Raw genomic sequence first — 18,006 nt, 5'->3', positions numbered from 1 at the left:
GCTCGAACGATTCGCTCATTTGATCAACTTATCTGGTCCGCCTATTTGTCCAATCATTTGGTTCACTTATCTGGACAGTTTACCTGGTTCGCTCCAAGTGTCAATATAGTGGTTCGCTTTTAAGATACTTGATTGGTTCGCTTATTTGGACGGTTGCAGATCCGCTTTTGTGATAGTTCGCTTATTTGAACAGTGTGCCTAAATTTGAAAGTTGTGAACAATGGATACTGAATTCTATAACGCTTTTGCAACCCCAACCTCGATTACTCAGAATGCTTTGATTGACAATGAAACCGGAACGTCTCAAAGACCGCCTAAACTCATGGATATTGATGATTATAATGTGTGGTCTGAACGGTTTTGAAATTGGGGTCGAGGCTTATCACCTAGATGCGTGGGAACACACAGAGGAACAATACGTTAGACCCACAAGAAACAACGTTATAAATGGTGAGCCGTTAACACTTAGAGAAATGAGTTCGACAGATAAAAAGAAATATCGGGATGAGAAACTTATGGTGAGTCTGCTTCAGCAAGCTATAAAAGAGGATATCTTGATACTGCTTCAACACGATGGAACCGCATATTCAATTTGGACAGAATTGGAGGCAAAGTTTATTGGAAGTGATGATATGCTCAAGAATAAGATGTCTCTCATGAAAAAGGAATTTGACTTATTCCGTGGTTTAAAAAATGAAAACACCAAACAGATAATTGATAGATATTGTAATTTGGTGAGAAACATGTCAAAGCTTGGAGTTAAGAAAGATACTGATGAATTGATTGAAAAACTTGCAGATGCACTACCATATGAAACATGGGGAACGTTTCTGATGATGCTACGGTCCAACAGAACAGATTATAAGAAGATGACACTGGGAGATTTCATAAAGCATCTGGAAGCTCAAGAGATGGAGCAAAGGAAGATCGCGAGAATGAAGAATTATGATGGATAACAGGATATTAGCTTGGATTACAAAGGTGGTGTTTCTGGATCAACAAATCATTCTCCAAAAATTGAAACTGCTTACAGTGTTAAAGATTCTTCAGAAAAGAAATCATCCCAGGGATCGAGCAGCACAAGATTTTCATCATTCGATCCAAACGTTTCTGTAACAAAGAATGGGAAAAAGCTTCAGTGCAATATTGTGCTTAGTATTGAAAATGATGAAGATTACACTGAAGAGATTGCAAAAAATCAGATGCCTTTGTTAGGAATGGTATTGGAATCTTACAGTAGTTTTGTTGCTGGAAAGATCGGTAATCCAATGATCACAAAAGAGGATTACGATCAAATTGATGCTGAAGAAATGGAATTAATGGATATTAAATGGTGCATGGCTAGCGTGATGAGACGTGCTGAAAAGTTTAAACAAATTACAGGCCGAGATGATTTTCGTGATGCTAGTGTTTCAAATTTAGGTTTTGATAAATCTAAAGTAACGTGTTTTCGTTGCAGGGAAAATGGGCATTTCAAGAGGGAGTGCAAAAATCGTGAAGCTACTGGAGCCCAAAGTCCTTTTGGAAACAACGATTATCACAAAAAGGCGATTTATCATCAAGTCACGTCACCAGCACAGCATCAGGCACAAACTGCTCATGGGAGAGATGTGGTTGATAATTCAAAAAGAGCATGTGTAGTTAGTCAGGGCAAATATGATAATTTTACCTGGGAAAAGTATCTTCAAAAAGACAGCAAGGTGTACTTTGCTGAACAAGATGATGAGAAGTTGGCTGAAGGTTTCAATTGGGATGATTTTTTGTCCGGATCAAGAATTTATGTCCAAAGAAATGTCCAACAATCTTTTCAATACTCATGCTTTCTATGCTAATGCTTATGATTTGAAATGTGCAGAAAGGTGCAGAAAAGTCATGGAAGCTGCTGAAGCAAGAAGAAGAAAGCTTGAAGAGGAGGAAGAAGAGGAAGAGCGATTAAAAGCTGAAGCTAAAGCCGAGAAAAAGAGAAGAGCCGAGTTTTTGCAACCAAACAGAAATGTTATAGAGGTTCCAAAATTTGAAGTGAAAATTGATGCTGAACCAGTCAAAGTTGCAGAAAAGTGCATGAATTGTGATTCGTTAATCAAACAAAACAACGAGTTGTTGCACAATATTCACAAGTTGAAAGAATCGTATGATACAATGAACAGAGAAATCAACAAGTATACAGATTCGAGTGGTGAACAAGCTGTGGCTATGAACACATTGAAAATAGCGTATCTTAGACAGCTTGATGATGCGAATTTTCACATCAAGAAATGTGCTGATCTCGAGTTAGAGTTAGCAACACAAAAGATAGAAACTGAGAAAGTTAAGAAATTATTAGAGAGTTACTCATGTTCTACTTTTGTTGTTGACAGGATTTATCCAGTTGTGAATGATTTGAAGACGTTTGAAGAAGTGAAGACATCCGAAAAAAAGAAATCCGTGACAAAAGATGAAGAAAAGTTGAAGACTTCTGGTAAGAAATCAAGTGTGGTCTATAACAGATGTCCGCCCCCGGTCGAAAATGGATATTCACCTCGAAATCCAAATTCTGAAAGAGTCAATAAGGCAATCAATTTACAATGGGAGTCTGGGCAAGGTTCAAAAAGAATGTACCTGAAAAACAGTTGGAACTAAAAAGAATCAAAGAAGAATTGGTTGCTGCTGATTTTAGCACTAAAAGACAAGTAGCTAGATGGAAGGAAGATATAGTCAGGTCAACCTACAAAAGGTTGGAGGAATTAAGGAAGAAAGATCCAAAAATCCCTCAAAAACCTGACTACCCTAAAGCAGCGGTTTCAAAAGGACCATCAAAGCTGCAAATCAGGAGATCCACTGCTCCAGCTGGTACTTCCTCTTACAAAAGGAGGAGACAAAGCCAGTTAGGAGCTGAGACAGTTCAAGATATTCTTTCGGGCAATATAGTTTTAAAAGAAGGCGTGTTAAGACCGTTAAAAGAAGAACTTGAACAAGAAAATTCTACTACCACTGCTCAGCCAAGGATGAATCGGCCAGCCTCTCCAAATACTTCTGCTAATAAGCATCTCCCAAGAAACCCACCAGGCTCAAAAATATAAAAGTGGGCAACTGACAAACAGACTCGCGTATTGACCTTGCTCAGGCCTGGTGGAGAAGTGAAGATAATAACAAGGGAACAAGCTCTTGGCCTGAGTCTTGAAGATTTGCAGGATCTCCTTGATCTTCCACTTAGCAGGGATGATGAAGATACAGATGCCCTGAACTTTGAATTACAATTTCAAGGTCAAATAAGGGAACTGTTGATGAGGCAATAAAATATCCACAATAATGAAGAGCTTTGGCATTATCTGTTCCAGGGGGAGATTGTTGGGATTGAACCCTATCAGAGGAACAAATAATGTAAAGCCAAAACTGGATCAGCTCAGTGGATTCTGAATAAGCAGATGCTGATATACATATCTCTCCCCTTGAAAGTGATTACAACAACTGATGACCTTCTATCTGCTGATCTTACTAACTGCTGACCAATAAATGCTGCTCAATTAAAGATCTGGTGAAGACTCAAGTCCTGCTGACTCAATCTACTTCCATGAGTCAAGCACTGCTGATCCGGACAAGTGCTGCTGGGTTCATAGCAGTAGAAGGTTGCAGCAGCTGTTCTAAAGTCTGTTATGTAATAGAATGTAATAGCAGTAGTTAACACAAGCAGTGTCTGTATAGATCAGAGGTTAGTGTTTGTTAGGAGGTTAGATGTCACTTTCATGGTGACGTCAGCTAAAGATGCTCAGTAGTTTGCAAGTGCTTATAAATAGTACAGTACTTTGTACTGTTCTATTAGCTCTTCACATCATTCGTCTTCTTTGCACGAACAAACTGCTGAGCTCTGGCTGAGGGGGAGTTTGCATTCATTCATCATCATTGTAATCGTAATTGAAATAAATTCAATCATTCGGTTCTTTGTGTAAAGATGTTTGATTAAAAGTATTACTCTCATTTGATTGTATACAAAGTTTGTGTTCATCTTAATTTCCGCTGCACACTCATTCATCTCCATCTTATTTTACAAAGAAAAATACAATCAAAAGGAAACTCAGATCCAACAATTGGTATCAGAGCTAGAACAGTCAAATTTGATTTAACAATCATTTTGACGTAAATAGTTAATCTCAAAGCAGTTGATACTGATAGTTTGTTCGTCGTTGAAAAACAGAGTAAGGATTAATCACCATTATAGTTGATTTCTCAATACCTGTAAAACAACAAGAATGACGTCACAATCTCAGGACGATAAAAACAACATTGGCTCGCTCTTTAAACCACCTATGCTAAAAAGAAATGAGTACAACATCTGGCAGAGGAGGATGGGTCACATCCTCGCTCAACAAAGCACAGGTTGTTGGAAGTCTGTTATCTTTGGTCCTCATGTTCCTACAGTGCCAAGCGCTGAAGATGCTAAAAAACAAGTTCCTAAACCTGTTGAAAATTATACTGAAACGGATTATCAAAAATTTGAACTAGATGCTAAAGCATTTAGTATTGTTGTATTAGCGCTCCCCAACGAAATATATGCTGGACTGTTACATTGTAACTGTGCCGAAGAGTTGTGGGACGCACTTAAGGAACAATTTGGAGGTACCGAAGAAGTCATAGAAAACAATAGGGAAATCCTGAACCAACAGTATGAAACATTTTGTCATGTTAAAGGTGAATCACTGACTCAACAATTTGAGTGTTTCAGTTGTCTCATCAGTGAACTGAGGCATGTTAATGTCACGTTTACAAACTCGACTCAAAATAGCAGGTTCCTCAGATCATTGCCAGAAAAATGTGACATAATAGCTATTGTCACAAGAACTGCACCTGAGTTCAAGGATCTGACCTTGACCCAACTCCATGGTCGACTCCTGACCTTTGAGAGGGAGTTGAACCAGAAAAGGAAGTTACAAGAGTCAGGAAAAACCGTTGATGATTATTCATTCGGTAACACTGCTCTTCTGGGTCAAGAAGAATCTGGTGGTAGTGGTAAGGATCAGGGTTATGATCACTTCATTGATATAACTGCTGGTGCAAATTTTATCAACCCTGATCCTCACTCTACAGGTTATGCATTCACTGCAAATGAAAACCAGATGTGAGACAATTTAAGCTTTGAACTAAATGATTTACAGCATTTCGACCCCACTGACCTAGAGGAAATGGACATCTTGCACCAACTGGCCTTGCTAAGTGTTAGAACTAGCAAGTTTTATAAGAGAACTGGGAGAAAATTTCCAGGTCTACATGGAAACCTAAGGGTTGGGTTGGATAAATCGAAAATCAAGTGTTACAAGTGTAACAGGTTGGGACACTTTGCTAGGGAATGTAGGAGTCAAACAACTGGTCCCATAGTCACTCACCCTAGTTCAAATCCTAGACCTCAAAATCAAAACACTGTGCACTATGCCCAATATGCCCCAGCCGCACATGTGAACACTGCTCACTATGTTGTTGCCCCTATGCCAGTGCATTATGTCCAAACAACTGCTCCACAGATCCAATATGTTCAAACCCCTGCTCCCCAGGCACAAGTGCAATCTACACCTCAAACTACTGCTCCAGTAGTTACACAACCAGAACAACAAAGTTTCTTTAGTCAAGAGTTTGTTGATTGGAGCAGTATGCCTGAATTTCTTATTGATGGAAATTTTGCACTGTATGCTTCAAATGATTCTTCTCACAATGAATTTTGTTTGATGGCATTAGAGTCGATACAGGAGGGGGTTGAATCTGAGGAGGAACAACTGAAGGTTGAAACAGTGGAAGAGGTGACTGAAGCAGTGGTTACTGCTGTGACTGATGAAGTACTGCTAGGAGAAAGTTCAGGTACCCTGATTGAACCAATGACAGATCTATGGTCTGAAGAAGACAAGAAAGATGAAAAGGCTGGTGAGAAAGAAGAGAGAGCTGATGAGGAAGAAAATCCTAAATGTGATTGTGCAATGATGGCTGCTGCCAAGGTATCACTTCAAGTTCTAGAAAAACTATGTTCTGACAATTGCATTATTGCTTTTGCTAACATCAAAGAGGTGAATGAAAACGTTAGGAACAAAATCTTAACTGATGAAGTCAAATTTGAAAGATCTTTAAAAGAACTTAAAAACAAGTTGACTGAAAAAGAAAAAGAGATTAGCAGTATGAAAGAAGAGCAAAGCATAACCAAAACCCAACTCCAAACTATGGTAGAAAAATACCAAGTTTGCAAAAAGGAGTTAGAATCCACCCAGATCACATGTGAAAGATGGGTGGAATCATGCAAAGGGTATGAGGTTATGCTTGAGAAACAGATAAAAAGCAATGTGAAATTTGGGGTTGGTTATAGAAAACATGATGATGAAAACACTGCTTTTGGAAAATCTGTTTCAACCACTGATGTAACTACTGAGTTCATACCACAAACAAGGATGGCCAAGAAGCGAAAATCACTGACAAACTTGGTAACAAAATCACACTTGACAGACCAATGGGTCCCTCTGCATTTGAGGAGATTGAAAATCATCAATTTAAACCAAAATGGTCTGATGAGTGTGATATCCTTGAAAATTTCAAGCCAATGGACTTTACATCAACTGATGGTGTTAAGGCTCCAAAAGCTAAAGTCATTCCTCTTAAGGATATTCCAGCAGTGGTCAAAACCTCTGCTACAAAGGAGTCTGAAAAGAGGAAGAAGAAAGAGAAAATTGATAACTTGTTTTGTGAATTCTGTGAAAAGAGAAACCATCTAACAAAAGATTGTTTCCACTTAAAAGCTTATGATTTAATCAAAACAAGTGTCACTACTTCAGCTGAAAGTTGCAGTGTTTGTGGTAAAACAAACCATAAAACTCAGGCATGTGTGTACTTCAAAAACTTCAATGAAAATAAGAATGAGTACATGGCTAAAACATCCTTGAGTTCATCAGCATCTTCACCATCTGTCAAGTTCACAAAGAAACAACCACTGTTTGTACCAGTTCAAACAGCTGTCACAAACAGCTGAACCAAACATCTGTCAAAAGAGATGTTCAGGTTACTGATGCACCTCCTGCCAATTAGTTCAAAAAAGGCAAGGAAAAACAGTCTTACCAAAGGATTCCACACGTTTATGAGGTCTACAAGAAGCCCTCTAAACCCAGAGTGAATAGGCATCCTTTCGGTTACCAGCAGTTGATTGGGCAAGACCCCCAACAGTGGTTAGCAAGAAACAGTACAAAAACTGTCCAAACCCCTGACTTAACCACTGCCCATCACTCTGCATCCACACCAGACACTGCTGAGACCCCATCCAAAGCCTTGTTGGCTTTGGAGTCCTTAATGAACTAATCCTTTTACTTCATGTGCAGGGAGCTTCTGCATGCTTTGATAGTCTATGGTATGTAGATAGTGGAGGCTCCAGGCACATGACAGGATGTAAAGCCCTCCTCAAAGACTTTAAAATCCATGGTGGGGGTGATATATCCTTTGGAAATAATAGTAAAGGGAAAGTTCTGGGGTCTGGAACAGTGCAATCTGGCAATGTAAAATTTGAAAATGTCAATCTAATAGACAATCTAAAATTCAACCTTCTGAGTGTGTCTCAAATGAGTGACAAAGGGTTTGGGTCATTCTTCACAAAAGATTGTTGTAGGATTGTTGGATCAGAAATGGTCAAAAAGATTGAAGCAATAATTAAAAATGGTCAAACTAAACTTGTTGCTCAAAGAAGTGGCAATGTTTATGTTGTTGACATGTCTAAAGAGTGTCCCAGAGCTGATGCCTGTCTGTTCTCAGCTGCCTCTAACAAAGAGACATAACTTTGGCACAAAAGACTGGGACACACAAATCTTAAGACAATAACAGAAATTTCAAAAAATGGTTTGGTGAGAGGCCTTCCACAAAAATTGTTTTCATGTCCTGAACATTGCATTTCCTGTTTAAAAGGAAAACATCATAAAAGTTCCTACAAGTCCATTGAAGAGTCCAAAACAACCCAGTGCTTGCAAATGCTGCACATGTATTTGTTTAGCGCAGTTCAAGTCATGAGTCTCAAAAAGAAAAGATATTGTTTAGTTATAGTTGATGACTTTTCTAGGTTTACATGGACTTTCTTTTTGCACTCTAAAGATGAAACTGCAGGCATTTTGCAAGACTTTGTGACACAGGTTGAAAAGCAATTTGACCTTCCAGTGAAAAGCTTTAGGAGTGACAATGGCACAGAATTTAAAACTAGGGAGTTGGATGCCTTCTGTGTGAAGAAAGGGATTGTAAGGCAGTACAACATCCCTAGAACACCAGAGCAAAATGGGGTTGTTGAAAGGAAGAACAGAACTTTGATTGAGGCTGCCAGAACCATGCTTGCAGATTCAGGTTTGCCATTAACTTTCTAAGCAGAGGCAGTAAACACTGCTTGCTATGTCCAGAACAAAGTTTTAATAAACCCCAGGCACAAAAAGACTGCCTATGAAATTCTGTATAAAATCAAACCACTGATCTCATACTTCAAGGTATTTGGCTGCCCATGCTTTATTTTGAACTTAAAAGATTCCATTTCAAAATTTGCAGCCAAAATTGATTGTGGTTATTTTCTGGGATACTCAACCACTGCCAAGGCCTACAAAGTGTTCAATGCACGGACCAAAGTAGTGGAGGAGACTTTGGATGTAAAGTTCAATGAACTTTGATCAATGAAAATCCCAGCAAATCCTGCTGAACTGTTTGATCTTGAAAAATTCACTTTTGAAAATACTGCTGTCAAGACTAACAGTGCAGGTCAATCAGAGAATACAACACCAGACTATGGGTATGAAATCATCATCCCTCAAAGGTCTGCCACAAAGGGAAAAGCACCAGTTGTTCAAAACAACTGCCAAAGCTCAACCACTGCTACCTCAACAGTTGTTGATCAAAGTAGCCCATCTACCACTGCTTCCACATCCTCAACTACTGCTGACAAAAGTCCTCAAAACAGTGGATAAAAGTCAGTAGTGGTCCACTCCATTACCACCCATTCCACCACCTTTTGAAGCCACTGCTGGGTCATCAAAGTCACCAGCAGTGGTTAGCTCAGATGATACACATTTGCAGCCTTCACCAACAAATGCCATCATACCATATCAAGGAGATTTAATCTTCTTGAGATCTCATCCACCTGATCAAATCATTAGCAACATCAATGAAGGGGTGCTCACAAGAAGCCAAACCCAAAACATTTGTCTTTTTGCTGGCTTTCTATCACTCCATCAGCCAGTCAAGTACCAAGAGGCACTAAAAGACAACAGCTGGGTAGAAGCTATGCAAGAAGAGCTCCAACAGTTCAAAAGACAACAAGTATGGGAGCTTGTACCACTGCCAAAAGAGGTCAGTCCCATTGGCACAAAGTGGGTCTTCAAGAACAAAACAGATGAACGGGGCATTGTTGTCAAGAACAAAGCCAGGCTTGTGGTTCAAGGTTACAGACAGGAAGAGGGGATTGATTATGATGAAAAATTCGCCCCTGTTGCAAGATTGGAAGCTATCAGACTGTTCCTGGCCTTTGCTGTCAACCACAACATGAAGGTGTTTCAGATGGATATCAAAAGGGCTTTCCTCTATGGTACATTGCAAGATGAGGTATATGTATGTCAACCTCCAGGCTTTGAGGATCCATTTTATCCTGATCATCTCTACAGGCTAAACAAAGCCTTGTATGGCCTGAAACAAGCACCTAGAGCCTGGTATGAAACTCTTTCCAACTTTCTTCTCTCAAATGGTTTCAAAAGAGGTACCATTGATAAAACACTGTTTCTTAAATGGAGAGGGAAATATTTAATGATCGTCCAAATTTATGTGGATGACATTATTTTTGGAAGCACATGTACCAAAATGTGTGAAGAGTTTAGAGAACTCATGACAGCTGAGTTTGAAATGAGTGCAATGGGTGAGCTGCAATGCTTTCTTGGTCTCCAAGTACAACAATTGCAAGTTGGAACTTTCATTCATCAAAGCAAATATGCTAAAGAACTTTTAATCAAATTTGATATGAATGATTGTAAACCATGCAGCACACCCATGGCCACAAATAAGCTGGTCATGTCTGATGAAAAGGATGAGCTGATCGACCAAACACTTTATAGAAGCATGATTGGGTCTTTACTATACCTAACTGCATCTAGACCAGACATCATGTTTGCAACATGTGTTTGTGCAAGAAGTCAATCAGCTCCCAGAAAATCTAATCTCATTGCTGTAAAAAGGATTCTCAAATACATAAAAGGTGCTCCCACACTTGGTATCTGGTATCCAGCTAATGGGAATATCAAGCTTTCAGGTTTTTCAGATAGTGACTTTGTTGGTTGTCACACAACAAGGAAGTCCACTTCAGGAGGGTGCCAGTTTCTAGGTGATTGCTTAGTTTCTTGACAAAGCAAAAAGCAAGCAGCAGTTTCAACATCCACTGCTGAGGCTGAATACATTGTTGCTGCAAACTGTACAGCCCAACTCCTGTGGCTTCAAAATCAGTTACTGGATTTTGGTATCACTGTCTTAAAGACACCACTTATGCTGGATAGCCAGGCAGCAGAAAATATCATCAAAAATCCAGTTTCCCATTCTACCACCAAACACATCGACATCAGACATCACTTTGTGAGGGATTGCTATGAAAAAGGTTTGATTTCTCTGCATCATGTCCCAACTAAAGACCAGCTGGCAGATGTGCTCACAAAAGCACTTGATACAACCACTTTTGAAAGTCTGGTCTCTAGGATTCGGATGCTAAACATGGAATAACAAGCAACATCTTGTTTTTCTATGAATAAAAGCAACAAAATGTTTTCAGAAAATCAAAAATCCATCCTTAAAAATAGCTTAAAAATGAAAATTTCATTACAATCCTTAAAAGTCTGCCATAACCACTGATTGTTCAAAAGTCTGCTCTACTTCAAAAAGTCTGCCCATTGCTGAAAGGCAACCTCTGTTCCTTGATAACCACTGTTGTTCAAAAGCAGTGTCTTATCCACTGATATGCTATCCACTAATAGTAAAAATCATCCACTGCCCCCTTTCCACTGCTTTCATCCATTGCTTTCACCAAAAGTACTGTCCTTCATTTTAACCAGTGGTTGTCAAGTGGGCAGTACATAGTAGTCAGACTTTTTGTAACGGCTGCCACGTCAGCATTCACTCTCTCTCCTATAAAATTCCCTACTCACCATCCAAACTGGGTTTTACTGTCGAATTGAATTCATAAAAATTCTCTTCTCAAAGCAGTTTTTCTTTCCATCTCCCACAAAATTTCTTCGATCAATCGTTTCAATAATGACAAAATCGAAGTCGTCTGCAAAACCCTCATCAAAATCATCGAAAATAGCCTCTCAAAAGGCAACTACTACTGAAATTCCATTCAAAAAATCTCACAATCTCCTGGGTCTTCTCACAAAACCAGGAACCACAGATGTTTTCGATTCCATTATCACCATCATGGCAAACTCAAAGTACAAAACTTTGCTCACCGCCGACGCACCCATCTACTTGGCAACCCAAAGGGAGTTTTGGAAGAATGCAACCCTTGAGAAACAAGGAAAAGTTGTAATAGCCATTAACTCAACTCTGCAGAAGAAAGCAGTCCAAATAACACCGCAATCAATATCTGAAGTCTTTCAACTCAATGATCTGCAAGGTAAAGATTCTTTCCCTAAAAACGAGTTAAAAATTGACTTCATTGAGAGAGGGTATGCAGACACAATGATGACGAAAGATACCTTAGAAAAAGGTTTCTTTCCATCTGCAACCAGATTTTTATTTCATACCCTTCTCATGTGTGTTTCAAACAAAACCACTTCCTTTAATGAAATACCATTGAAAATTCAAAACTTGGGGTATGCTATTTTACAGGGAGAAAACCTTAACTACTCCAAGGCAATTTTCAATGACTTGGTTAAAAATGTTGAAACAAAATCATTCTTACTGTTCCCAAGATTTTTAAGTTATTATTTTGAGAAAAAGTTCAGTAAGGATGATATTGCGGTAATAAACCAAGGTGAATCTTTTCAAATAAATAGCTTAACTGCTGAAACATTTTCAAGAATGTTGACACCTTGCAAAACACAAGCAGAGGTGCCTGAGCAGACTTTAGCAGCTACCACTGCTCCTCAGGTATCTGCTGCTGAGCCTACTGCTCTAGGTGATCAAAGCAGCAGAACAACTCTTTTGAAACCCACACCTACCAAACCAAAAAGGCCATCCAAAAAAAAAAAAAAAATCAAAAACCCTCCAAACCAATCAAAAAGGCAACTCTGGCAGATGAGATACCAGAGTTAATGCCTGTGACAACACAAATGTCACATGAAACCACTGCTGCTTCTTCCTCACAGCAGTTGGTACAAATATCTCAACCCATAACCATAACTCCTCCTGCTTCTTCACAAAAAGAACAGGTTGTACACAAAGGGCCACCACATCATGATGCTCTGGATACACTCGTCTCCATCATCCACAGCTCAATGCCCGGAGCAACTCCGCCTTCTAAACCCACCATCACATCCTCAATTCCACCAAAAACACAACTACTGTTGGATGCAATTGACTTGAACCAGGCACTATCCAGTCCTTCTCAATCACCTGTCAATGAGAATATGTTTCAAAAAGTGACTGAGCCTGCTGTATCATCTGTTGCTACCCCACCAACAAAACCTGAGGAGGTTACACCCATTGAGTTGCAAGTAACTCTTTGTGGTATTCCAAGTGAAGCAGCCACTACAACTGTTGAACCCACTGGTTTACAGTTGGGCAGTGGTTTCATTAATAAGACTTCCTTGGAGGCAATTCCTTACATAGCACCTCTGCCAACCACCAGTGGATTTATTTATCCAACTGGTAACATCAAAAGGTTGTCAAGTGTTGAAGGAAGAAGACCCCAGTACCAAGAAAAAGGGGCATCAGTGGTTAGTGTTTGGAGTAAATTCCCTACATCTATCATTGATAAAACCACTGTTAGTGGGAAATCAGATGACCCATTAAATTGGGTGATGATTTAAAGTACCAGAAATTGACGGATCGTGTTGAGAAACTTGATAACTCTGTTGCAGAGCTCAAAAACATGCTCCAGTAGTTGTTACAGGTACAAAAGGTACAATCCACTGCTGTTCCACCTCAAGCACCTGCTCTACAACAAGCACCTGCTACAAATGAGCTCTGGAATCTCTTTCAACCTTATCTCCATCATCAGGCACAATTAGCAGATCAGCAACATGAAAAACATGTTCAAAAGCTGAGAAATGCTATGGAGTCTAGGTTCAAAGACACTCAGGCTGATCTAAAGGCTCTCAAAACTCAGATCCTGCACACCACTGGCACTGCTCCTCCACCAGTATTTTTCATTGATCAACTCCCTGAAGATAATGCCAAAAAGGGGGAGAAAATTCAAGAATGGAGAAGAAAAGGAATAACAGATGGTCTCTACCTCGCACCAGAAAATTCAAATATGACCAAACAGATTCCTTTGCCAGATGGTAGTAAGAAAATTGATGTGACTACAAATGCAATTGTAGAAGCACTTGCATGTGTCAAAAGGGATAGAGAGGCCAAAAAGAAAGCCAGGGTGGATTATCCGGATCAGGGTACTTCAGGATCAAGAGATGATGAAAATCTCATTGATGAAAAGAAGAAAAAGCCTACAAGAAGAGGAAGGCTACCCAAATCCATCCCAGTCAGACATTCAAAGTCTGCTCAAAAACCACCTCCCAAAACAGGTGTTGTAACTTATGTTGTATCAACTGCTGTTGGTACCTCAGTAGTTTCAACATCTGCCCCCACTTCAACACACACCACCTCAACACACATTACATCTACTGCTTTACCCCATCACCACCAAAATCACAATCACCTCGTGTCAAAAGGCAGAGGACAACAGTTGTTAAAACATCTGCTGTAAAGACAACAGTGGTTGGAACACCAGTTGTTTCAACAGCTGTTAGTCTATCACAAACCACTGCCACTACAACCACATTTCCATCAAAACATCATCAGTCACTCCTCAAATAAAGAGGAGAAGGTTAACTCCCAAAGATGATGTCGCTTCACCATCTCCAACATCTTCAAAACCTTCAGCTCTTGTCAATATACCAAAATCAGTTCCACTTTCTTCTGTTCCAATGCACAAACCTTTACCTCCTGCAGCTGTTCAATTTCCTCTTGAACTAGAAGCTGTCAGAGAAGAGATAAAATCCTTCTTTACAGAGGATGACCCTGCCAAAAGGAGTTTGCCCTCAATCAAAGGATATCCATGGCCCAAAAACATTGATGAATATTTGAAGATAAAGGCCAAACAAGCAGAGGATATCTCACAAAGAAACTCACAAGGGAAATCTGACAAAGAAGTTTCAAGATACTACCAATATCTGCTTACACAAGTCAGTTCCCTAGAACGTTTTGCAAAGAATGTTAGTCAACAAATTTCTGAAAGAGCAGATGAAACTCTGAAGAAAGACTACATTGAAAGCATCATGTTTTACAAGAAATAAAAAGGAGAGAGACACATGTACAAAGAGTCGACTGTTCCTGAGCTTGAAGCTGAAGAAGCTAGAATTCAAGATATGATAAAAAGGAAAGTCACTCATACTCCTCCTGATTAGGCAAGGTTCAAAAAGAATGTACCTGAAAAACAGTTGGAACTAAAAAGAATGAAAGAAGAATTGGTTGCTGCTGATTTTGGCACCAAAAGACAAGTAGCTAGATGGAAGGAAGATATAGTCAGGTCAACCTACAAAAGGTTGGAGGAATTAAGGAAGAAAGATCCAAAAATCCCTCAAAAACCTGACTACCCTGAAGCAGCGGTTTCAAAAGGACCATCAAAGCTGCAAATCAGGAGACACTACAAAAAAAATGCCATTTAGTGGCACACAATTTTAATGGCATATAGGTTTTGTGCCACTAATTTTTGTTTTTAATGGCACTTTAGATATTTAACACAAACATTTAATGGCATTTAACCTTTATGTCCCTAATCAAGGCTTTTAGTGACATTTTGCATATGCCACCACAATTCCCTATATGCTTTAATGGCACTTTACATGTGCCACACAAATTTTTTAACAACTCTTTCAAAATTTTCACCATTTCTCTTTTAAAAACTTAAAAATTTCCATAGAAATTTCTCTCTTCCACCAAAAATAAAATTCCCTCCCTAAATCATTTCGTATTCCCGCTCATTCCCCAAGTCCCTCATCGATTTCCCTCTCACTCTCACAAAAAATCGATTTCCGCCACTCTAATTTCTCTCTCCAAATCTCATCCATTGCGTTCACTCTGTTTGAATACGACCATGACTGCACCGACCAAAGATGATTGTGCTCCTGCTTGAATCCCGACATCAATTTGGTAGGTAATCAATAATAAATCTCTAATTTTAATTGTTGTGCTCCTTGTTTTTTTCTAATTGTTGATGGATTTGTGTGCAATTTCTGTTTTGAATTGCACTGTAGTGTAGGTACCCTAAAATCCTTAGCCGGCGCATCAAAACTTTACTTCAAGGAATTGAGAATCAACAACGGAGAATCAAAATTGAAGTTCAACAACGGTCGCTTCACCACTCCAACCGCTGGAAAACAACGAACCCTTCACCACTGCGACCGCCGGGAAACAACCGCCGGTAAATTTAATCAATTGTGAGTTCTGATTACGAGTTCTGGCTTTTTAGTGTTTGTGAATTAGGATTTTTGTTTTCTAGTGTTTGTGAATTTCGAGTTTTAATCTACAATAGTTTACATCATCTGATTCTAATCTGTAGCTAGGGTTTTTGTAATGCAGATAATATCCCATAATCTGTTAGTTTGGGCTGACTTAAAAACGGACTGACTTTGAAGGTTTATTTGCTGTAATTTTATATATTATTTTAGGTTTGAGTTTATAAGAAATTTTGTAGAATTCATCAGGGGTTGGACGAGACATGATACTTTAAGTAAGAGACCATGGTAGAATCTATAACTAAAGTCTTCTCACATTGATATCAACTCCACATGACAATTACAATACAAATATACTATTATCATGTTTCATTGAAAATTTGTTCTTGCTTACTTGTCTTTGGTCGCCCGGTTTAAATAAATCATAGCCGAACCATCAGTTTATCAACTACTTTGCTTTTATTGGTTATAGTTTAATTATGCGGTTGTTCTACTCACCCCCAATTTAGGTGTTTGGTGTTTATTTTAGTATGCCTGTAGTAAAGTTGGTGAATTTTTGCATAGTGTCCGTGTAAGATTTAGGTTTCGGGCTATTGATTACTTGAACCACATGTAACTTTTTCTTGAACAGGGAGGAGCAAGTCATGTGGATATAGCTTGTGACCCGAAGTTGGTCAAACTAGTCACCAGTTTGACCCGTCTTCCGGTATCTTAATTACTGCAAAACTTCTTTATATAATTTGTCGTCATTGGTTAAAAAATCATGTTTCTTTCTTTTCATTGTGTAGGTTTGCGTGTCATCTGTTGATCCACCTACGTTTCTTGCTGCTGTAGAAGCTGGAGCTTCAATGGTCTTCCCTTAAACTTTCATTAATCTGTTTGATGTTTTAGTCTGTTTTCTGGTGTTTATACAAACCAACTGAATCTCATAACTAATAAATGTTATAACTTATATGCAGGTGGAGATTGGGAACTACGATTCATTTTATGATGCGGGCATAGTTTTTTCACCCGAACAGGTTTTGTAGATGTTGCATAAGCTTGTAGCATATGGTTACAGAACCACATTTGTTCTTCTTTTAAGAGGGTGTTTGGATTTGTGTTTTGATTGAAAGATATTTTGATACTTTTATGTAGATATTGTACTTAAGAGTTGAGACACGAAGAATTCTTCTATTGGTGACATTATCCGTGACCGTGCCTTACACCTTAAGCCTCCCTGATCAAGTAATAATCCCCACGCACTTGATAAAATTCAAGATTCGTTTTTAATGAACCGCGAACCATGTAAATTAATCAGCGAACTTCTGACAGACAGAATCTTTGCAGGAAATTTGTAGGAGGGTAGAAGTTTGCTGTTTTAAACAGCGAACTACCTATAAGTGAATAAGTTTTTTCAGCGCACCTATAAACACCTTTTCTTTTCTCAAAAACTTCCTGTTAAGATTCCAGTGATGTGTGCATCAGGATTAAGTGCAGTTACAGCACCAATGGCCATCACAGCAGGGGCTGCAGGAGTTGTAAGTACATATTATAATTTTAGTGTAAACCAGTTGAAATAGGCAACATTTATGTATAAATTCATTTCTGGTTACTCTAGGCTGATGGAAAATGTATATATTCATTTTTTGCCAGGTTATTGCATACATACTAGTGTGTATTCTCAATCCTCTATGTTGTTGATAAGTTCATTGGTGAACTAGCAGACTATAAATCAACAAGGGAGGCTGATGAGAAAGTTACTAGTTTACAGGTATGTTTTAGGATATAAATGTTTTTGTTTTCACATTTATGATTTTGACTTATTTTCATGCTAATTCATCAACTATATATTACCATGCCACATAACTTATCTCAAGGTTACTTTGACTTTTTTTCTTTTACGTCAACTATTAATGATTTAAAATCACTCTTTTTAACACATCTCAATCCTAATTAAGCTGAAAATAACATTATGCACATTATCTCATATGTAAAAGATATGTTTTGATCTGTTTGTTTGTATTAACTTTAATCCACTTATGCATAATTTTTTAGGTGGCTTATTGTTACCGAAGAAGATATTAAGAGCTTACCCTGCTTCCAGGTATGTGTATGTTCTATTACCCCTTCTTCTAGGGGCGTAACTTCTAGTTAGTGGGCTATATTTGATTAAAAACTACATCAATAAAAAAAGAGATTGCATGGTTAAAGGATATACTCTGGGCATCTTTTGATCCTATTGATCTGTTTACCACATTTTTAGTATTGTTTTAGTTTACCAATTGACCCGTTTAAGATAGAAGATAACTCAGTTTGACCCCTTATAAACTAATGGGAAAGATTCTCATCGTGAACCGTCTTTTCGTTAGGTGATGGCAATATAGATAACTAGATGTATTGAAAGAACCAC

The 18,006-nt window shown here is 38.6% G+C and overlaps 1 long non-coding RNA gene across 1 annotated transcript; it reads left to right on the top strand.

Annotated features, from left to right (window-relative positions):
• Positions 1 to 16,401: 16,401 nt before the first annotated feature.
• LOC110874178 lies at positions 16,402 to 16,761 on the top strand. Its single transcript, XR_002555706.2, has 3 exons — positions 16,402 to 16,465; positions 16,574 to 16,633; positions 16,752 to 16,761. It is a non-coding gene; the product is annotated as an uncharacterized LOC110874178 (long non-coding RNA).
• The last annotated feature ends 1,245 nt before the right edge of the window (positions 16,762 to 18,006 follow it).

This window comes from Helianthus annuus, chromosome 9 (assembly GCF_002127325.2).
Source record: "Helianthus annuus cultivar XRQ/B chromosome 9, HanXRQr2.0-SUNRISE, whole genome shotgun sequence".
Taxonomy (NCBI): domain Eukaryota; kingdom Viridiplantae; phylum Streptophyta; class Magnoliopsida; order Asterales; family Asteraceae; genus Helianthus; species Helianthus annuus.
This window is presented reverse-complemented; position numbering and strand designations above follow the sequence as displayed.